This window comes from Drosophila yakuba, chromosome 2R, assembly GCF_016746365.2.
Source record: "Drosophila yakuba strain Tai18E2 chromosome 2R, Prin_Dyak_Tai18E2_2.1, whole genome shotgun sequence".
In the NCBI taxonomy this organism is placed as follows: domain Eukaryota; kingdom Metazoa; phylum Arthropoda; class Insecta; order Diptera; family Drosophilidae; genus Drosophila; species Drosophila yakuba.
Genome location: NC_052528.2, coordinates 2,151,253 through 2,175,590, shown reverse-complemented (window position 1 = coordinate 2,175,590; position 24,338 = coordinate 2,151,253).

Below are 24,338 nucleotides of genomic sequence, written 5' to 3'. Positions count from 1 at the left end.
ATTCCGGCCAAGCGAAATAACGAAAGTCATTAGAGAGCAACTGAAGACTGGAAAATCGCCTGGCTTCGATTTAATAACACCGAAAATGATCATCGAGCTTCCAATGTGTGCAGTTCTACAAATCTGCCTACTCTTCAACGCTATTACCAAAATTGGATACTTTCCTCAAAAGTGGAAGAAATCAGTTATAGTTATGATCCCTAAGCCTGGGAAAGACAAAACACAGCCATCATCATACAGGCCAATAAGCCTACTTACTTGTCTCTCCAAGTTATTTGAAAAAGTACTGCTGCTACGAATCAGTCCCCACCTTAAAACACACGACACACTCCCATCGCACCAATTTGGTTTTCGGGCAAAACATGGAACTATTGAGCAGGTTAACCGCATCACAACGGAAATTCGCACTGCTTTTGAGCATCGGGAATATTGTACAGCTTTATTCTTAGACGTTGCACAAGCATTCGATAGAGTATGGTTGGATGGACTTATGTTTAAAATAACCAAACTGCTGCCTCAAAACTTACATAAGCTTCTAAAGTCTTAATTATACAAAAGAGTGTTCGCGGCTAGATGTAGTTCAAGCACTTCAAGCGATTGTACTATAGAAGCTGGAGTGCCCCAAGGAAGTGTATTAGGTCCAATTCTATACACCCTATACACATGTGTAGAAAATTGGCTTGCAAATTGGCGCATACGAGTAAACGAACAAAAATGCAAACAAGTTACGTTTACCCTTAACAAACAAAGCTGCCCGCCCTTGGTTATGAACCACACGCGCATCCCACAAGCCGATGACGTAACATACTTAGGTATTCATCTGGACAAGCGGCTCACCTGGCGGAAACACATAGAGGCCAAGACGACGCACCTGAGACTAAAAGCAAAGGATCTACACTGGCTTATAAACGTTCGGTCTCCCCTAAGCCTGGAGTACAAAGTCCTTTTGTATAACTCCGTTCTTAAACCCATATGGACCTATGGCTCCGAGCTATGGGGCAAGGCATCGAGAAGCAACATCGACATCATACAGCAAGCACAGTCTAGGATTCTGAGAATCATAACTGCAGCTCCATGGCATCTTCGGAACGAGAATATACACAAAGACCTAGAAATAAAACTTATCATTGAGACAATAACAGAGAGAAAAGTAAAATACAAAGAAAAACTAGGCTCACATCCAAATCCCCTTGCAAGAAAACTTCTTCGAGTATGCAGCCAAAGTCGACTGCACCGCAACGATCAACCAGCCCAGCGTTAAATTTGTTAGGCCACATAGCACAAATCATCTCATAAAATGATAATTAGCTAGCTTAGAATAAGGTTTGAAAACTTATTGTTAGACTATTAAGTAAAAGGGAAGATTCAATAAATAAGAAGATTTAAAAAAAAAAAAAAAAAATCATCAATATTCTTTAAGTGCTCGTCCCTTTCGCTTGCAGATAAGCGACTGGTACCCTGTACAATTCCTACCACTGAACATAAGAACATTGGTAGTTAGGGATAGCTGATGTTTTGCTAATTTCATGGGTTGGTGTACACTTCAGGTTTCTCGGTTTGATATCCGCGTCCGAATAGCAACGTCGTAGGCCTTATTAATGGTCGCACTTCTCCCTCTGAAATGCGATAATAAGATCACGCCAATCTAACTACTTCCACTCTTCAGTATCCTTGGGAAATCCCATAAAGGACAACAAATTGGATTAGGAAATCTATACCACTGACGTTGTAATCGTACCCCACGTTGGGCGCCAAAAGCATGGACTTAAGCATGAGAAGCCGAGGGGTATAATAGTACCCAGACACTGGAGATTCGTGCTCTCACTCTTATACTCGATTATGAATAATGGCGGGCGGAATCCTCTGGTGCCCTAGCTCTTTCGGCGATGAGGCGATCATAACGGTCCACACATACTTTAATTGTTAGGATTCCTACGGAAACTATAAGTTACTAGGCTTGTACATGCCATACTAAAAGAAGAAAACTAAAATTAAAAAAAACGGAACTCGCCAATGAAAAAAAAAAGAAAAATGTTACAGACGACAGCAAGACTAAACGGTAGCAAGGTCTTTGGTGGAATTTGAACCTCGCCATAACCATTGAACCATTATCTTCACTATAGCATCTTCGAAAATTCCCTATAGAGACTTCCGATTTTATTTAAGCTGCCATGTCAACTCAGGATAATTACAGGTTTAGCAATTCATGTTTTTTTTTAAGTTCATTTAATAAATTTATTTACAAAAGAGACTGGATGGCCGAACAAATAAGATGTAGTAATAGTATTAATTTATGCAACTTCATTGAGCGCTTACTCAAAACAAATTAAGAAAACTAAAAAAAACTCCTTCATTTACTTAAATTACTATCGCAATTTCCACTCATTACATTTCCTAAGATCTAAAAGTATTTCATTTAATTCATTTTGTAATGTCCTTTCTTAATATTTATGGTTAAATGTTGGGGTTTCTATCAAACGAACTATGCATAAGGTTAGAAATATTTTTGAATAAGAATGCTAGGCCATATGGGGTCGCGTTATGGAAAAATAAAAATGATGTACTTTCGTAACGGGTTCTCTAGTATTTTAATTTCGTTTAATTTCAAGGTTTAGATATATATATTTTTGTTTTCTTTTCAGTCACCCCCTAATCTTTATATTCATTTGAGATGTTCTTGTAAGAATGTAGGTATGGCATACGCTACGACAATACGAAATTACTCTTAGCTTTACGAACTCACATGTGTCCAGTTCCAGCGTTGAAAGGCCTTCCAGCGGTGAAATGATGGTACGGGTTGTCAATGCTAGCGGAGAATAATTGAAGTATAAAAATTACGGGGCTACATGACGGCGGTTACGAAAAAACACACTCTCGCAAGTCGACTTCCGTATGGTCTAGCAACCTGCCCTACTTTTATCCTAATCCCTTATCCGCTGACGGTCCAGGTTTTGGTTTCCATAAATGATCCTGACTGGGAAAAGTAACTGGTGCGGCTTAGCTCATCCTGCGGTGCGGAGTTAGTTGTAGTGGTTCTACTGCGCACCGATATATACATATATAGATAGGTCGTAGTGTCCAATCAGTGCTTAATCGAAGGGTAAGGCCTCGGGATGTTGGCGTAGCTCTCAGATAGACAATTGCTTCAATTATCACTAGCCAGGGGTTGTCCTACGCAGAATAATAACGCTAGTTGGCCAGTATTTGCAGAGGCCCCTGGCCAGATGAAAACTTTATACTGCCAACAGAGCGGGTTTTAGTTGGGGCACTAGTGCAAGTCGGCGACATACCTATTCTCTTGGGAGAATTCCCTCCGAGGGGGTTATGCGAATCACGTGGTTGGGGCTCCAAGGCGAGGCAACCACCGCGAAGAACACAGTTGCCACTTAAAATTTTTGGGCAGTTTTGTTTTTCCCTCCAGTATGTGATCAGATCACGTCACCGATCAGACGGCTCTAGTAAGTAGTTGCGCTTAACCTTTAACTCTATTTAGAGGACTTGCACAATGATTTAGCAGGAATATTTTTCTGATTACGAAAAGAGCAGGACTGTAGCCGCGTGGGCATTTATATACCACCAAATTCCAATAATTATAGCTGTGCTTCTATTGGAAAGTTGGAAGACGCTCTCAGTGACTGGCTCAGACTGAGGTTATCGACTACAGCCTAAAAGCATACCCACTGAATGAACTAACCCATCCCTAGAGTCAAGTTCTCAGTTGTAAGTGGCCAACATTGCATTTATAATTTTTTTCTATTTGCAAATTCTTTTCGCTTACCATGTCGACCATTACAGATCTCAAGCTATAATTACATCTTTCTGCAATAACTGATTCAGTTTTATATTCTATTAGATTGCTAAAGTATTTATTTTATAATATATTCCTTTAATGGAAGAGTATTATTTTCTCCAATTAAAGGCAAATCGTTTTTCTCCTCATTGTCATAACACTCTAGTTTTTTTTTTTTTCCATTATATTCCAGAATACCTTTTTCTACATCTATTTTAGCTCCAATTTTCCTTAAGAGATTGTACCCAATTAATAAGTCAGTTTCTTAACCTTCTAAAGCCTTACCGGTGAACAATTTCATAAAATATATGTTTCGCTTCAAATATTGTTAGTATGAGGTAATATTTTATAATTGAGTAACCATGAACTGTTGATACTCTCTTGTAAATTGGTAATTCTTTTTTATTTTTGCATTGAAAAATGTTCTTCATCAATGTTATTTATTCTCATACCTTTCTAGGCCGGATGACTTACTGTCCCAGTTGCTTCCCTTTTTAATAAGATTTGTGGTTCAACTGTTTGTGCTTGGTTTTGATTATAATTATGCCATGCTCATAAAATCTGATCGATAGTCATTATATTGTTGACGCACAAATGTTTGACCAAACTATTCCATCTACCTGCTTGTGGTATCTCCAATACCAGGATCTAGCCTTACCGGTGAACAATACATGCATGTTCTTACACATACAAGTTAAGACCAAATATGATAAGAACACACAAGAACCCAAATCTCGATCACGACTCCACCACATGCAGTACATCCGCCACGAGCAGACAGTCAACGAAGTCCCAATAACAACAACAAGCCCAATGCAGCCCAACATAAACCAAGAAATTGCACAACAAACAGCAGCTCAGCAAGAACAGGCACATTGACTCCAGCTACGACGGCAGTGCATCCGCCACGTGCGCCGCATCAGCAGAATGTCTGCACCGGCCAAGTCGTGGGAACGCCAACGACATCGGACACCATCAGCGACAACGGCGCAGCCACAACGGCAGCGGCAAAGCTACAGCGGCAGCGAAGGCTTCGACGACATCAGCGACGTCGGCAGAGAATAGGTTTAATTATTAATTGTAAAACTTAGTCCAGTTACTTCCAAAATTACCACCAATAAAATCCGACGTGTTCTTTTTTTAAAAGAAAATTAAAAATATCTTTTAACTGGCGCCCGAACAGGGAACGTTAAACAGAGCCTTCGTCGAAAGGATCACGCGTAACGTTAAAGTACCTAAAGCAGCTACAAGTTCGCGTCGCAGTGCCTTAAATATAGCCACAGTGAACACTGACTAATCAACAACTACAAAAAATAAGTAGAAGTGACAAAAAATCGCACAGTGTAAAAGTGCCTTTAAAAAAGAAGCCACAACATCAAGTGCGTCCTGTGAACAAGTGCGAAAGATCCTAAGGTTCAGTTTAACCGGTCTAAGAACTATCGCCGACTCTCCTGTAGTGTCCGTCCGCAGGAGCCTTCGAAGGAACTCAGTGCCACTAAGGGTCCCGAGTCACCCACACCCGAACACCGCTACGTCGCTGCCCAACGTGGGACAAAAAGGATCAAACCCAAGAGGTCATCGAGGGAACGTCGCCGAAAATGTTATTTATCGCGTAAGCTAGAACAATATGTTTAAAAACAAACACTACTATACTAACAAGAAGAATTAAAAAAAAAGGGAAAGAAAAGTAAATTTAAAAACAAGAAAAAATTTTAAAACAAGAAAGATAAGAATCTTATGAGAATAATAATCTATTGAAAATAAGTCAAAATAGAATTTAAACAACAATACTTAAAATAATAATACAATAAGCTTAAATAATTTTAGAAAAAATACATCGATAAAACACCCGAAAACCCAAAACATCTATTAGTTGTTGTCCGAAATAAACAAATCCTTAAGCCTTTAACATGTCAAAAGATAGAGAATTGGCAAGTGCATTAGCTGCACTTAATATAGGTACCGATAGCGGGGAACAACCCGGGGGAAGCAGGCCTACGGCCACCAGTACACCGGTAGCTAGCCCAGAGCTAAAACAGGTAATTATGTCTCTCATCAAAGAGACATTAGGCGGAACCGAGTTTATTGGGGAACTTTTGAATAAAGGCAGACCATCAGAAATGTTAGAAGATGTCCCCTTTATCGTCCCACTACCAGGCGAGTCAAAAAAACTACCAGACCTTACAAAACTAATCAGAGAATTTTCAGGAAACCACACAGAATTTGGTTCTTGGAAGAAGAATGTATCTAGAATATTGAGTTTGTACGAGGGTAGGGAAAACACCAACGCATATTTTTTGATAACGTTGGCGATTAGGAACAAAATCACCGGCGAGGCCGATGCCGTGTTAGAATCCTATAACACCCCTCTGAACTGGAAGGCGATTGCAAAATGCCTAACGGATCAGTTCGCTGACAAACGCGACCTCAAGACCCTAGAGTACCAATTGTTCTCGATGACTCAAGGACGACTGACCATTGCCGAATTCTATCAGGCCGTTTACTACCAATTATCGCTGATCCTTAATCAAATCAGCGTGCAAGAATTAAAACCTGATAGTGTCCATGCCCTGAAACAAAATTATCGAGAAAAGGCCTTAGATACTTTCATACGGGGATTAAATGGAGACTTGCCCAGACTCTTGGCCATCAAAGAACCCAGAGATCTCGGTCACGCCTTACACTTGTGTGAATTGGTTGACAATCAGGAACAAAGGAACGCGTTCACGCCCCAATTCAGGCAGCATGCACCTCCTGTACCTCCTAGGCAAGCGCAGCCGCCTGCCTTTAACAGGTCCATACCAAGGAGATTGCTTACAGCAGACTCTGCGGGAAATTGGAGAGTTTTCAACCCTAGACTATATTACAGTCCAGCTCCCCAACATACGACAGACCCACGCACTACCGGAAATCCGCCGATCTGGCAAACGGGAGCAGCTGACCAACAGAAACGCGGTCAACGACCCCAGTATCCCACAAATCAAAATTATCAGCCAGCACGGCAATTCTATCCGCCTCCGCGTCCAACGGCCCCTAAACCACAACCGAAACCCTTACCATCGACGGCTCCATTCGTTCAGGCAACGTCAATTACATGAATAGACCCAATGTTAACGACTTCCCTGGGAAACGACCTGCCCCATTAAACGGACCTCCACCTAAAATCCTTAGGCAGTTTCACATTGCCACGGGGGTTCCAGAAGAAGCATCCGAGGGAGTAGAGGGCGACTTTTACTACCTTGACCCCGAGGAACAGACCTATTTCGCTAGCGCCGATTCCGAGGGAATTACGGGCTTGTGTGACCAGCAATCTGAGGAAAACGAACCGGAAAGCGAATCGACTCCCGTCGACGCTTCGGATGTTCATTTTTTAGGTTAAACGGGTCATCTCTGCCATACTTCCAATGCATCATGGAAGATGGCACCAAACTAAATTTTCTCATAGACACCGGATCGAATCAGAACTACATCCAACCAAATCTGGTGCCACACCCAAAAAAGAACGAAGGGAAATTTTTCGCAAATTCAGTGGGAGGACAAACCCCAATAACTCACCATACTTTTCTCACTCTGTTCAATAACAGACCCATCAAATTTTTCTTACTGCCTACACTCAAAACTTTCCACGGCATCCTAGGAAACGACACACTAAATCAACTAAACGCGGTTATTAACGTTAAAAACGATATACTAACATTAAATGGAAACTATAATATCCGAGTGAAACAACTAGTGACTCAATCAGTAAACAACATAAAGCTCAGAATGGAGCATATGTCAACAGTCAGAAGAATCTTATAAATTCACTCACCCAGAAACATTCGAACTTATTTGCGGACCCAGATGAAAGACTAACTTACACTACCAGAGTAATAGGTGAAATAAGGACATCATCGGATGCACCGGTGTATAGTAAACACTACCCGTACCCAACTTCTTTAAGGCCCGAGGTAGAAAAACAGATGGGACAATTGCTACAAGACGGCATAATACGACCTTCACGGTCACCATACAACGCACCCGTATGGATAGTCCCCAAAAAAAGCGACGCGTCCGGAGAAAAGAAGTATAGGATAGTCATTGACTATCGAAAACTTAACTCCGTAACTATTTCGGATAGGTACCCTATCCCTGAGATTGGAGAAATAATCGCACAATTGGGTGACAATAAATATTTCTCCGTTCTAGATCTCAAAAGCGGATTCCACCAGATACCGCTTAAAGAAAAGGACATAGAAAAAACTGCGTTCGCAATCAACGGCGGAAAATTCGAATTGACTCGATTACTTTTCGGTTTAAAGAACTCACCGTCTATTTTCCAGAGAGCATTAGACGATATTCTAAGGGAACACGTAGGAAAAATATGCTACGTGTATATCGACGATATTATCGTCTTTAGTCGGTCCGAAAATGAACATACCACGCATTTAGATAAGATATTTGCCACATTAGAAAAAGCCAATATGAAAGTGCAGATGGACAAATGTGAATTCTTCAAAGAGGAGGTAAATTTCTTGGGATTCACTATCTCACAAAAAGGCGTCAAAACAAACGCGGATAAAGTAAAAGCAATAGAAAAATTTCCGATTCCCACAACACTAAAGGAACTTAGATCTTTCCTAGGTCTGGCAAGTTACTAAAAGGCGTTTTATTCGCGACTATGCTAAAAGAAATGCTAGCAATAGTTTGGGCACTTCAGAGCCTACGAATGTACCTTTACGGTACAGCCAAGGTGATAATATACACTGACCACCAACCGTTGACTTTCGCTCTTTGTTCAAAGAACCATAATGGGAAACTTAAAACTTAAAAAACGAGCTAAGATGCAAGCCGGGTACCTCTAACGTAGTAGCCGACGCACTTTCCAGAATCCCAACAAGCCCCCAAATAAATATTACAACGGCGACGGTTCATAGCGACGAAAGTTCCTCGCATAATTTGATACTAGTCGAAAATGTCCCCATTAATGTATTCAAAAACCAACTATTTCTCCTGATATCAGAAGAAGAGGAAGAGTCGTTCGAAATTCCCTTTCCTACTTTTCATAGGCACATAAAAAAAAAGAAATCATATTCCGAGGAAGATCTGGTGGATATTCTAAAAAAACACCTAAACCCAAAAATCGTGAACGGGATCTTCACACCCTAACACGTAATGGGCAAAATCCAGAATATTTATCCACAGCACTTTAACTATTACAAAACTAGATTCACGCAGAAACAAGTCACGGACGTGAGTTCAGAGAGCGAACAGGATAATATCGTAGCTTCCGAACATATGAGGGCGCATAGAAACGCCATTGAAAATAAAATCCAGATACTAAGCAAGTTTTTCTTTCCTGGCCTTCGAAAAAAAACAGAAGCCACGGCAAAAGCATGTAGGACTTGCAAAATAGCCAAATATGACAGACATCCGCATCATGGGGAGATTCAACCAACCCCCATACCGACGTACCCCGGAAAAATCATTCATGTAGACATCTACACTACCCAAAACCAGCTAGTACTAACGGCCATAGATAAATTTTCAAAATATGCCCAGATAAAACTATTAAGATCAAAAGCATCGGAAGATATAAAACATCCACTAAGAGAAATCATGATAGCATTCGGTATGCCCAAGCAGATTGTAACAGACAACGAAAAGGCTCTAAATTCAGCAGCTATCAAGTTTCTGCTGCAAGAGCAGCTGCAGGCAAAAGTCTACACGACACCGCCCTATACTTCGACTAGCAATGGGAAAGTTGAAAGATTTCATTCAACTCTAACAGAGATAATGAGATGCCTTAAGCTAGACGAAAGCACACTTGAATTTGAAGAACTACTCTTTAAAGCACACAAAAAAAACCAATAGATTTTTTTTTCGGAAACCAATTAAGCGCAAACCCCCAAGAACTTCAAGATGCTAGGAAAAAGATCAGCGAAAAAATAGAAAAAAAACAGAATACCGACTTAGAATACCACAACCAAAGAAAGAACCCAATAAAGAAATACGAGGTAGGGGAAACAGTTTATGTGAAAATAGATATAAGGTTAGGGTCAAAACTAACACCGAGATACAGAAAAGAAATAGTCTAAGAGGATAGGAACACCACCATAAAAACACATTCAGGGAGAATAGTACACAAAAATAATATTAAGAAATAACATTCATTCGCAGGTTACTCTTATTGCCAACATGTTTCGGACGGGTTACCATACTAGACTACACCCACTCCCAACTCATTCCCATAAAAACGGGAACCGCTGTTCTACAAAACGGGACAACATTGAAGAATACGAATCCGCGTTCGGTGACATATCGAACAGATTAAATGAAATTAATAAAACGCACCCACTTCTCCCTTTCTTAAAATTCGAACTTATGAAGTCGGAATCAGACTTAAGAAAACTTAAACCTTTTAAAAAACAAAAAAGGGCAATAGATGCTTTGGGAACGGCATGGAAATGGTTGGCCGGTTCACCGGACCACCATGACAAAGAAATAATAATCAATAAAATAAACGAACAGCTCGAGAACAATAATAAACAGTTAATAATAAATAAAGTACTAAATGATAGAATTAAACAGTTAAGCTTAATAACCAACAATATAATTAAGGCCACGTCAGAAAATAAAAATTTTATAGACGAAAAAATCTCTCTGTTACACATACTTAAAGAAGAACTTAATAACCTAGTCCATGCAATAGATTGGGCAAAAACAGATACCATAAATTCCATTATATTATCAGAATATGAAACTGAACAAATCGAAAACCTATTCAATAAAGAAATTGTTTTCATGAACATAGAAGAACTGCTAGAATTTTCCAAAATAAAAATAGCCACCAACGGCAAAAACCTATTGTACATTATTAGCATACCTTTAATTTCTAACGAAACCTGTACACATACAATTTCAAAACCAATAAAAAAGGGTAAAATAATTTACGAGATAAAATACACTAAAATCATCCAATGTAACCAAATAAATTACGGCCTTAAAGGAAATTGTGAAACCCATAACGATAAGTCAATTTGTAATAAAATAAATCTAGTAGACCTAAGCAACGACACGTGTATCACACCGCTACTAAGAAGCCGAACACCTAACTGCAAGATCATCAATAGCCAACACGTAGCGGACCACGAGGAAATTCTGACCGGCACCATTCTCCTGAATGACTTCAGAGGCACCGTACTCATCGACAGGGAGGAGACAACCTTGGAAGGAACGTTCCTAGTCCAATCCCAGAACTCTACAGTCGTCATAGCAAATGAGGTGTATGAGACAAAGATGATGACGTACGCCGAGGCTGCACCCCCAGTTCTTCAACTCCAAGCACGAGAGAGCAAGGTGGAAGAAGTTCTTTCGCTACAAATGCTAAAGGAATTCAATATCAACAATAACAGGGAGCTTGAGATGATAAGAGACGACAGCACCAAGACAGCAACAATCAACGTCTCGGTGAGAGGGACTCTGCTTTTGGCACTCATCGCGGCAATCGGCTGGATAGCAAAACAAAAGCTATCTCATAGGGGCAACCAGCTAAATAAGGAAGTTGAAACACCAGAAACAAAACCAAAGACACACACGTCTTTAGTCGGTCCGAAAATGAACATACCACGCACTTAGATAAGATATTTGCCACATTAGAAAAAGCCAATATGAAAGTGCAGATGGACAAATGTGAATTCTTCAAAGAGGAGGTAAATTTCTTGGGATTCACTATCTCACAAAAAGGCGTCAAAACAAACGCGGATAAAGTAAAAGTAATAGAAAAATTTCCGATCCCCACAACACTAAAGGAACTTAGATCTTTCCTAGGTCTGGCAAGTTACTATAGGCGTTTTATTCGCGACTATGCTAAACTTGCAAAACCACTGACTAACTTATTGAGAGGCGAAAACGGTCGCCTCCCAAAAAATATTTCAAATAAAACAAAGATAGATCTGAACAACGACGCGATAAGCGCATTTAATAAGATAAGAGGAACTTTAGCTTCACAAGACGTCATACTGGCGTACCCAGACTTTAGTAAGGAATTCAAGTTAACAACGGACGCCTCAAACTTCGCTATAGGCGCCGTCTTAGAACAAGAATCCCGACCGATCACTTTCATTACCAGGGTTTTATCGTCCTTATCCATACAGAACCTTCCACCACCAAGCAACTCCCAAGGGCCGGACATGACTCGGGAGCAAGCCTCTTTCAGTTCGTCCTCAATAAGTTCTCGGCAGACAGTCGACATCATGCAAAAATGGGGAGTACATTTTGATGGATCTACTGACGGGTTAGGCGTTGAAGAATTTATATATAGAATTAAAGCGCTCACAGACAAAACCTTGGGCAGTGACTTTACATGTAAGTTAAAAGATATTTTTAATTTTCTTTTAAAAAAGAACACGTCGGATTTTATTGGTGTTAATTTTGGAACTAACTGGACTAAGTTTTACAATTAATAATTAAACCTATTCTCTGCCGACGTCGCTGATGTCGTCGAGCCGTCGCTGCCGCTGTAGCTTTGCCGCTGCCGTTGTGGCTGCGCCGTTGTCGCTGATGGTGTCCGATGTCGTTGGCGTTCCCACGACTTGGCCGGTGCAGACATTCTGCTGATGCGGCGCACGTGGCGGATGCACTGCCGTCGTAGCTGGAGTCAATGTGCCTGTTCTTGCTAAGCTGCTGTTTGTTGTGCCATTTCTTGGTTTATGTTGGGCTGCATTGGGCTTGTTGTTGTTATTGGGACTTCGTTGACTGTCTGCTCGTGGCGGATGTACTGCATGTGGTGGAGTCGTGATCGAGATTTGGGTTCTTGTGTGTTCTTATCATATTTGGTCTTAACTCCTCCCCCTTTAGACGCAGACGTCTTCGGATGCGATGTTGGGGCGTTTCCGGGTTGGTCCAGTAGGTGTCTTTGGTTTTGTTTCTGGTGTTTCAACTTCCTTATTTAGCTGGTTGCCCCTATGAGATAGCTTTTGTTTTGCTATCCAGCCAATTGCCGCGATGAGTGCCAAAAGCAAAATCCCTGTCACCGAGACGTTGATTGTTGCTGTCTTGGTGCTGTCGTCTCTTATCATCTCAAGCTCCCTGGTATTGTTGATATTGAATTCCTTTAGCATTTGTAGCGAAAGAACTTCTTCCACCTTGCTCTCTCGTGCTTGGAGTTGAAGAACTGGGGGTGCAGCCTCGGCGTACGTCATCATCTTTGTCTCATACACCTCATTTGCTATGACGACTGTAGAGTTCTGGGATTGGACTAGGAACGTTCCTTCCAAGGTTGTCTCCTCCCTGTCGATGAGTACGGTGCCTCTGAAGTCATTCAGGAGAATGGTGCCGGTCAGAATTTCCTCGTGGTCCGCTACGTGTTGGCTATTGATGATCTTGCAGTTAGGTGTTCGGCTTCTTAGTAGCGGTGTGATACACGTGTCGTTGCTTAGGTCTACTAGGTTTATTTTATTACAAATTGACTTATCGTTATGGGTTTCACAATTTCCTTTAAGGCCGTAATTTATTTGGTTACTTTGGATGATTTTAGTGTATTTTATCTCGTAAATTATTTTACCCTTTTTTATTGGTTTTAAAATTGTATGTGTACAGGTTTCGTTAGAAATTAAAGGTATGCTAATAATGTACAATAGGTTTTTGCCGTTGGTGGCTATTTTTATTTTGGAAAATTCTAGCAGTTCTTCTATGTTCATGAAAACAATTTCTTTATTGAATAGGTTTTCGATTTGTTCAGTTTCATATTCTGATAATATAATGGAATTTATGGTATCTGTTTTTGCCCAATCTATTGCATGGACTAGGTTATTAAGTTCTTCTTTAAGTATGTGTAATTTATATTGCAAAAGAGAGATTTTTTCGTCTATAAAATTTTTATTTTCTGACGTGGGCTTAATTATATTGTTGGTTATTAAGCTTAACTGTTTAATTCTATCATTTAGTACTTTATTTATTATTAACTGTTTAATATTGTTCTCGAGCTGTTCGTTTATTTTATTGATTATTATTTCTTTGTCATGGTGGTCCGGTGAACCGGCCAACCATTTCCATGCCGTTCCCAAAGCATCTATTGCCCTTTTTTGTTTTTTAAAAGGTTTAAGTTTTCTTAAGTCTGATTCCGACTTCATAAGTTCGAATTTTAAGAAAGGGAGAAGTGGGTGCGTTTTATTAATTTCATTTAATCTGTTCGATATGTCACCGAACGCGGATTCGTATTCTTCAATGTTGAACACGTGGATAATTTTAAATGTCCCGTTTTGTAGAACAGCGGTTCCCGTTTTTATGAGAATGAGTTGGGAGTGGGTGTAGTCTAGTAGTTTCTGCGTGTATCTAGTTTTGTAATTGTTAAAGTGCTGTGGGTAAATATTCTGGATTTTGCCCATTACGTGTTCGGGTGTGAAGATCCCGTTCACGATTTTTGGGTTTAGGTGTTTTTTTAGAATATCCACCAGATCTTCCTCGGAATATGATTTCTTTTTTATTATGTGCCTATGAAAAGTAGGAAAGGGAATTTCGAACGACTCTTCCTCTTCTTCTGATATCAGGAGAAATAGTTGGTTTTTGAATACATTAATGGGGACATTTTCGACTAGTATCAAATTATGCGAGGAACTTTCGTCGCTATGAACCGTCGCCGTTGTAATATTTATTTGGGGGCTTGTTGGGATTCTGGAAAGTGCGTCGGCTACTACGTTAGAGGTACCCGGCTTGCATCTTAGCTCGTGGTTGTATTCCTCTAAGTAGCTTTTCCATCTTTTAAGTTTCCCATTATGGTTCTTTGAACTAATAGCGAAAGTCAACGGTTGGTGATCAGTGTATATTATCACCTTGGCTGTACCGTAAAGGTACATTCGTAGGCTCTGAAGTGCCCAAACTATTGCTAGCATTTCTTTCTCATTTGCTGCGTAGTTTTCTTCGGTCTTCGAGAGCGTACGGGAAATGAAAGTGATCGGTCGGGATTCTTGTTCTAAGACGGCGCCTATAGCGAAGTTTGAGGCGTCCGTTGTTAACTTGAATTCCTTACTAAAGTCTGTTATTATTAGTAACTTGCCAGACCTAGGAAAGATCTAAGTTCCTTTAGTGTTGTGGGAATCGGAAATTTTTCTATTGCTTTTACTTTATCCGCGTTTGTTTTGACGCCTTTTTGTGAGATAGTGAATCCCAAGAAATTTACCTCCTCTTTGAAGAATTCACATTTGTACATCTGCACTTTCATATTGGCTTTTTCTAATGTGGCAAATATCTTATCTAAATGCGTGGTATGTTCATTTTCGGACCGACTAAAGACGATAATATCGTCGATATACACGTAGCATATTTTTCCTACGTGTTCCCTTAGAATATCGTCTAATGCTCTCTGGAAAATAGACGGTGAGTTCTTTAAACCGAAAAGTAATCGAGTCAATTCGAATTTTCCGCCGTTGATTGCGAACGCAGTTTTTTCTATGTCCTTTTCTTTAAGCGGTATCTGGTGGAATCCGCTTTTGAGATCTAGAACGGAGAAATATTTATTGTCACCCAATTGTGCGATTATTTCTCCAATCTCAGGGATAGGGTACCTATCCGAAATAGTTACGGAGTTAAGTTTTCGATAGTCAATGACTATCCTATACTTCTTTTCTCCGGACGCGTCGCTTTTTTTGGGGACTATCCATACGGGTGCGTTGTATGGTGACCGTGAAGGTCGTACAAGACGGCATATCTTGTAGCAATTGTCCCATCTGTTTTTCTACCTCGGGCCTTAAAGAAGTTGGGTACGGGTAGTGTTTACTATACACCGGTGCATCCGATGATGTCCTTATTTCACCTATTACTCTGGTAGTGTAAGTTAGTCTTTCATCTGGGTCCGCAAATAAGTTCGAATGTTTCTGGGTGAGTGAATTTATAAGATTCTTCTGACTGTTCGACATATGCTCCATTCTGAGCTTTATGTTGTTTACTGATTGAGTCACTAGTTGCTTCACACGGATATTATAGTTTCCATTTAATGTTAGTATATCGTTTTTAACGTTAATAACCGCGTTTAGTTGTCTTAGTGTGTCGTTCCCTAGGATGCCGTGGAAAGTTTTGAGTGTAGGCAGTAAGAAAAATTTGATGGGTCTATCTCTGTTATTGAACAGAGTGAGAAAAGTATGGTGAGTTATTGGGGTTTGTCCTCCCACTGAATTTGCGAAAAATTTCCCTTCGTTCTTTTTTGGGTGTGGCACCAGATTTGGTTGGATGTAGTTCGGATTCGATCCGGTGTCTATGAGAAAATTTAGTTTGGTGCCATCTTCCATGATGCATTGGAAGTATGGCAGAGATGACCCGTTTAACCTAAAAAATGAACATCCGAAGCGTCGACGGGAGTCGATTCGCTTTCCGGTTCGTTTTCCTCAGATTGCTGGTCACACAAGCCCGTAATTCCCTCGGAATCGGCGCTAGCGAAATAGGTCTGTTCCTCGGGGTCAAGGTAGTAAAAGTCGCCCTCTACTCCCTCGGATGCTTCTTCTGGAACCCCCGTGGCAATGTGAAACTGCCTAAGGATTTTAGGTGGAGGTCCGTTTAATGGGGCAGGTCGTTTCCCAGGGAAGTCGTTAACATTGGGTCTATTCATGTAATTGACGTTGCCTGAACGAATGGAGCCGTCGATGTCCATTGGTAAGGGTTTCGGTTGTGGTTTAGGGGCCGTTGGACGCGGAGGCGGATAGAATTGCCGTGCTGGCTGATAATTTTGATTTGTGGGATACTGGGGTCGTTGACCGCGTTTCTGTTGGTCAGCTGCTCCCGTTTGCCAGATCGGCGGATTTCCGGTAGTGCGTGGGTCTGTCGTATGTTGGGGAGCTGGACTGTAATATAGTCTAGGGTTGAAAACTCTCCAATTTCCCGCAGAGTCTGCTGTAAGCTATCTCCTTGGTATGGACCTGTTAAAGGCAGGCGGCTGCGCTTGCCTAGGAGGTACAGGAGGTGCATGCTGCCTGAATTGGGGCGTGAACGCGTTCCTTTGTTCCTGATTGTCAACCAATTCACACAAGTGTAAGGCGTGACCGAGATCTCTGGGTTCTTTGATGGCCAAGAGTCTGGGCAAGTCTCCATTTAATCCCCGTATGAAAGTATCTAAGGCCTTTTCTCGATAATTTTGTTTCAGGGCATGGACACTATCAGGTTTTAATTCTTGCACGCTGATTTGATTAAGGATCAGCGATAATTGGTAGTAAACGGCCTGATAGAATTCGGCAATGGTCAGTCGTCCTTGAGTCATCGAGAACAATTGGTACTCTAGGGTCTTGAGGTCGCGTTTGTCAGCGAACTGATCCGTTAGGCATTTTGCAATCGCCTTCCAGTTCAGAGGGGTGTTATAGGATTCTAACACGGCATCGGCCTCGCCGGTGATTTTGTTCCTAATCGCCAACGTTATCAAAAAATATGCGTTGGTGTTTTCCCTACCCTCGTACAAACTCATTATTCTAGATACATTCTTCTTCCAAGAACCAAATTCTGTGCGGTTTCCTGAAAATTCTCTGATTAGTTTTGTAAGGTCTGGTAGTTTTTCGGACTCGCCTGGTAGTGGGACGATAAAGGGGACATCTTCTAACATTTCTGATGGTCTGCCTTTATTCAAAAGTTCCCCAATAAACTCGGTTCCGCCTAATGTCTCTTTGATGAGAGACATAATTACCTGTTTTAGCTCTGGGCTAGCTACCGGTGTACTGGTGGCCGTAGGCCTGCTTCCCCCGGGTTGTTCCCCGCTATCGGTACCTATATTAAGTGCAGCTAATGCACTTGCCAATTCTCTATCTTTTGACATGTTAAAGGCTTAAGGATTTGTTTATTTCGGACAACAACTAATAGATGTTTTGGGTTTTCGGGTGTTTTATCGATGTATTTTTTCTAAAATTATTTAAGCTTATTGTATTATTATTTTAAGTATTGTTGTTTAAATTCTATTTTGACTTATTTTCAATAGATTATTATTCTCATAAGATTCTTATCTTTCTTGTTTTAAAATTTTTTCTTGTTTTTAAATTTACTTTTCTTTCCCTTTTTTTTAATTCTTCTTGTTAGTATAGTAGTGTTTGTTTTTAAACTTATTGTTCTAGCTTACGCGATAAATAACATTTTCGGCCACGTTCCCTCGATGACCCCTTGGGTTTGATCCTTTTTGTCCCACGTTGGGCAGCGACGTAGCGGTGTTCGGGTGTGGGTGACTCGAGAACTTATTGAGGACGAACTGAAAGAGGCTTGCTCCCGAGTCATGTCCGGCCCTTGGGAGTTGCTTGGTGGTGGAAGGTTCTGTATGGATAAGGACGATAAAACCCTGGTAATGGTTTGCTCTATTATATCTTGAATTGTATTATAATCCACCGCTTGAGTTCGACGTGAGTCAATGGTTCTGACTGGTCTACCCGAACGGGGCCTACCACGAGGGGGTCTAGCAATATCCTCACGATGCTCGGTACTTTGATCTTTGTTTGACCAAACTATTCCATCTACCTGCTTGTGGTATCTCCAATACCAGGATCTAGCCTTACCGGTGAACAATACATGCATGTTCTTACACATACATGTAAAGTCACTGCCCAAGGTTTTGTCTGTGAGCGCTTTAATTCTATATATAAATTCTTCAACGCCTAACCCGTCAGTAGATCCATCAAAATGTACTCCCCATTTTTGCATGATGTCGACTGTCTGCCGAGAACTTATTGAGGACGAACTGAAAGAGGCTTGCTCCCGAGTCATGTCCGGCCCTTGGGAGTTGCTTGGTGGTGGAAGGTTCTGTATGGATAAGGACGATAAAACCCTGATGGTTTGCTCTATTATATCTTGAATTGTATTATAATCCACCGCTTGAGTTCGACGTGAGTCAATGGTTCTGACTGGTCTACCCGAACGGGGCCTACCACGAGGGGGTCTAGCAATACCCTCACGATGCTCGGTACTTTGACTAGCATCCAATACAGAAGACGGAGCACCACTGGTATTCAAAAGAAGTGGTTCCCGTATGTTGGCCGGATTAGTTTCTTCTAACTGGGCTAGAGCTCTGGCTAAGTTTCTAGTAGTTACTCCAGGCTGAACCGGCGCTGTCGGCACAGGCAATGGTTGCGCTCGAAATGGCGATCAATTTCCAACCACTACTTTAATCTCTTTTTTATAATTCGGAGCATTACAAGATTAACAACACGAATTCTCGGTTAACCAGGCTTCTACACAATTTTTGTGAAAGACATGTTTGCACGCTAAATGATAACAAGGATTGGTGTTATCCATAACCGTTGAGCAAAGGGCGCAATTATTCTCCATATTACCTTCCGAAGAAGTTCTGGCAGGCGTATTCACTACTGGCATTGCTGGTTATCTTAATTTTTTTTCTTTAGATTTTATCCTGAATTTGACATATGATGGCAACTTAATAAAATGGGGTGAATTGTATTAGCCTGCCGTATCTATAACTAGCGTTGAGGACTGGATTATTGACAGTCTGATTTCCCGATTGAATGAGTGCGTTGACTAACTTTCCACAGGTTTCTGTTCGGCAAGTGGAAGCATTAAGCTGCATCCTCACAAGTTCCAGACAACAGATACTTCTAGATCGTATTTTAACTGACAACTCGCAACTCACAGAGCTATCAGATGTGATTTAAGGAATTTGCAGCAGTAGCGGCATATGGAAACCACACTCTACCAGCTGAGCGATCATTAAGTATTGATATTCGATAAGAATCAAATTATCAATATAAACTACAGTTTCTACTGCACCGGAGAATAACCGTCGAAGAGCCACACAAGCGCAAGCAGCCTGTGCAGTGCACTAACTGCCAAGAATATGGCCACACCAACGCGTACTGCACCCAAAAATCTATCTGCGTCGTTTGCAGCGATGCTCACAGTACCGCAAACTGTCCTAAGAACAAGGACGACAGCTCAATTAAATTATGCAGCAACTGTGGAGAAAACCACACAGCCAACTGGCGAGGATGCATTGTTTACAAGGAACTTAAGAGTGGCCTAAACAAACGAGTGACTTCAGTTCGTGATCGTACCACACCAACAATTCACAAAGCAATGGAACCGAGTACAACTAACATTCCTTTGTCTACCAGCTACCGAACAGTGCCAAATATTTCCTTTGCAAGTGCAATAAAATCAGGGATCCAAACACCAGCAGAGGAAACCCCCATTCATCAAACAAACACTCACGATAACATGCAACAGCAGCCAATTGGCGTTGAAGCGATTATGCATTCGATGCAGCAAATCATGAAAGACTTCATGGCGTTCATGCAAACAACTATGCAAGAGCTTATGAGGAACCAAAACATCCTTATTCAAATGCTCGTTTCTTCTAAAACAGTATAATGACTCCCCTAATAATAGCAACCTGGAACGCTAATGGCGTTTCGCGGCACAAGCTAGAACTTGCTCAGTTCTTAGCCGACAGAAACATTGATGTTATGCTACTCTCAGAGACTCACCTTACTGAAAAGTACAATTTTCAAATACCAGGATACAAATTTTACTTTACGAATCACCCGGATGGCAAGGCCCATGGATGCACTGGCATACTAATACGATCGCGAATCAAACACTACTTTGTTAGTAATTGGCAAGAAGACTGCCTACAATCTACCTCTATAAGCCTCCAATGCTATAAGGGTGCCCTCCCTCTGGATCCTGTCTATTGCCCACCCCGCTTCACAATATCAGAGGACAAATTCACAAAACTCTTCGACTCGCTCGGTGAAAGGTTTGTTGCAGCTGGTGATTGGAATGCCAAGCACTTGTACTGGGGATCTCCGATAGCGACCCCTAAAGGAAAACAGCTATACAACGCAATTATTAAACCGCAAAACAAGCTTAATAATGTTTCTCCGGGTACGCCTACATACTGGCCAGCAGATCCCGGTGCTCTTTAATCTTTTGTACCAACTGCAACACATCGAGCGGCCGTATAGACTCACAAGCAACAGGACCAACTGGCAGAGGTACAAAAAATATGTTTGTTCACATACCGACTTCTCTAGCTAATTGAAAACCGAGCAAGACATCGATCAGTTTGCTGGTAGCCTAGAATCAACACGACATGAAAAACGACGACTTCGAAGGGAGTGGCAGGAGCACAGATCACCTGGCGCAAAGAGTAGACTAAAAGCAGCCTCTCGCAGACTTACTAAAGCGCTTAAGTAAAAAGAAGCGGACGCACAACTGCGTTACATCGCGAATCTCACGCCCACCAGCACAAAAAACTCTTTGTGGAAAGCCCACAGGAATCTGCAGGCACCAGTTGAAATAGGACCTTCCCCAATAGGAATTTTAATTGGATGCCTGTTATATTTATTTTCGTTGCAAATTGTACAATTTTGTAAGTATTCCTTTAATTTGGTAAATAAATCTCGCCAATAATATAATCTATTGATTTGTTTGTAATTTTCGTCTAGTCCTCTATGAGCTCGACAATGTGTTTCTTCTATTATAATAGCCTTATATGCATTACTTTTCACGTCTTGTAGAAATATTTTAGTAAAAAGAAATTTGTTAGTATGATTATTTTTTAAAGGTAATTAAATATGATAAAGATTTTCTAAAGTGAAATGAATTCCTATCGTTATGTTTGGTTGTAGATATTCTCTTAATTATCGATTATATGTCGAGTCTTATCAATAACTTTCAATGACTCATGCATTGTATAACTCCCCGTTGTTAATAACAGTTGTTGTTATAACTGATTTAACGGTTTACGGGTCTCTTGTATTACATTATCAAAACTACTTTCAGCAGAATGCTGTGTATTTTGATCTGAGCTTGATTGTTCTATATCGGTGTTTGTAATATTATTTATTTTTATTCGAGATGATGCGTCAGCAAAGACATTTGTTGTTCCGGGTTTGTAAATTATTTTTGGTGTAAAACTTTCTATAAATGAATACCATCTTTTCATTTCTACGTTCGGGTTTTTATCCGAGATTGTAAAAGATAAAGATTGATGTTCTGTTTGTATTTCTATTCCGATTACTCCATATAAATAATTTTTGAGATTTTTAAGAGCCCAAACTATTGCTAACAATTCTTTCTGTTTTTCTTAAAGTTTTAGATATGAAAGTAATTGGTTTATTATCCTGTGATAGTACTGATCCGATAGCTACATCTGATGCGTCTGTTGTCAAAGTGAACTTTTTGTTATAATCTGGTTGAACTAATTCCACTTGTGCTACTAAATTATCGTTAAGTTCGTTAAAAGCTTTTACAGCTTGTTCATCTAAATGTATTGAAATTTTTGTTGACATTCTCCTAGAATGTTTTGGTTTCGAATATACCATGGTGCCCCAGTGATAGTTCGTAGGATCCTGGTTACGAAAAAACACACTCTCGCAAGTCGACTTCCATATGGTCTAGCAACCTGCACTACTTATATCCTAATCCCTTATCTGCTGACGGTCCAGGTTTTGGTTTTCATAAATGATCCTGACTGGGAAAAGTAACTGGTCCGGCTTAGCTCATCCTGCGGTGCGGAGTTAGTTGTAGTTGTTCTACTGCACACCGATATATACATATATAGATAGGTCGTAGTGTCCAATCAGTGCTTAATTGAAGGGTAAGGCCTCGGGATGTTGGCGTAGCTCCCAGATAGACAATTGCTTCAATTATCAGTAGCCTGGGGTTGTCCTACGCAGAATAATAACGCTAGTTGGTGGTCACGAATCCCTCCGACCAGCCAGTATTTGCAGAGGCCCGTGGCCAGATGAAAACTTTATACTGCCAACAGAGCGGGTTTTAGTTGGGGCACTAGTGCAAGTCGGCGACATACCTATTCTCTTGGGAGAATTCCCTCCGAGGGGGTTATGCGAATCACGTGGAGAACACAGTTGCCCCTTAAAATTTTGGGGCAGTTTCGTTTTTCCCTCCAGTATGTGATCAGATAACGTCACCGATCAGACGACTCTAGTAAGTAGTTGCGCTTAACCTTTAACTCTATTTAGAGGACTTGCACAATGATTTAGCAGGAATATTTTTCTGGTTACGAAAAGAGCGGGACTGTAGCCGCGTGGGCATTTATATACCAAATTCCAATAATTATAGCTGTGCTTCTATTGGAAAGTTGGAAGACGCTCTCAGTGCTGGTTGTTGGCTCAGACTGAGGTTTCCGACCACAGCCTAAAAGCATACCCACTGAATGAACTAACCCATCCCTAGAGTCAAGTTCTCAGTTGTAAGTGGCCAACATTGCATTTATAATTTTTTTCTATTTGCAAATTCTTTTCGCTTACCATGCCGACCATTACACCACCCGATAATATTTCTTCGTTAGATGTAATATTAGCGGGAATTAGCTTCGAATGTCCTTTGCTTGATACATTCCTACCTCTTTTCCTTGTTAATTTTTAAGCTGGTAATAAAAATTTCCCAGTTTCTTTTTTATTCGGGACTTTACAAATTGTGGGCCTAATTTCGAGTTAAAATTCTGCGCGAATTTGCTTTGGGCAAAATTTCGACGGAATACTTCCTGTCCTTTCTTAAAGGAAATGGGTTTCGCGCGTAGGTTATATTGCCGCACATTGCGATCATACCCACGACGATTATTGGCCTGAATGTGATTGATGCAACGCTGATCTTAACGAACATGAGATACTAGTGATGTTTCTGTCCCACTCGGTTTGGTCGGTTTTTAAGTAAGTGCGGATGGCAGCTAATAGGGAACGGTTTACTCTTTCTGCCGCATTACTTTGTGGTGAGTTTAATGCGGTATAGACGTGGTTTACTCCTAATTCCGTAAGAAAGGCATTGAATTCCATCGCTTTAAATTGGACTCCATTGTCGCTCACGATGGTTTCGGGAACACCTACACTATGAAAGACCGGTTTTAAAAGGAAATCTATGATTGCCGTTGAGGTAAATCTTTTTAGGGGTTGTATCCAAGGATATTTGCTAAAGTGGTCTAATACTATAAGCAACCCAACATGTCCTTCCTTACTACGGGAATAGGGTCCGAGCAAGTCAATATATAGCCGTTGAAATGGTCGGTACGATAGACAATGCTCACCCATGGGTGGACGTAACGTATAATTCGGGGCTTTGTTCTCCTTACATACGTCACAGGATCGAATGTAATCTCTAACATCTTTTGCTAACCCGGGCCAAAATAGATTCCGGCGTAGCCTTGCGATGGTCTTCCGCATTCCGGCATGGGAGGACGTAAGACTATCGTGTGCTTGTCGAAGCACTTTCGGTCTTAACGTTTCGGAAACCCAGAGTTTCCAGGACTGTTTGTCGTGAAACTCATTTCCGTCAGCGTGTTCTGTACGAATGTACAAAAATTTATCTACTATTTTATTGTCGGGAAATTTTCCTTCGCTATTCGTAAATTTAGTTTTTAGCGTCGTGTAAGTGTCCTCGTTAAACGCTTCCAAAATAAGGTCGATTATAGGGGCCATGCCTAATGCATTTATTTCGTTCTCGAATAGTCTAGACAAAGCGTCAGGGACAACATGATCTTTTCCTTTTCGATGCGAGAATGAAAATTTAAACTGTTGCAATCTAAAAATCCACCTAGCCAGTTTTCCTGTTACATTCTCTTGCCTCATGAGCCATA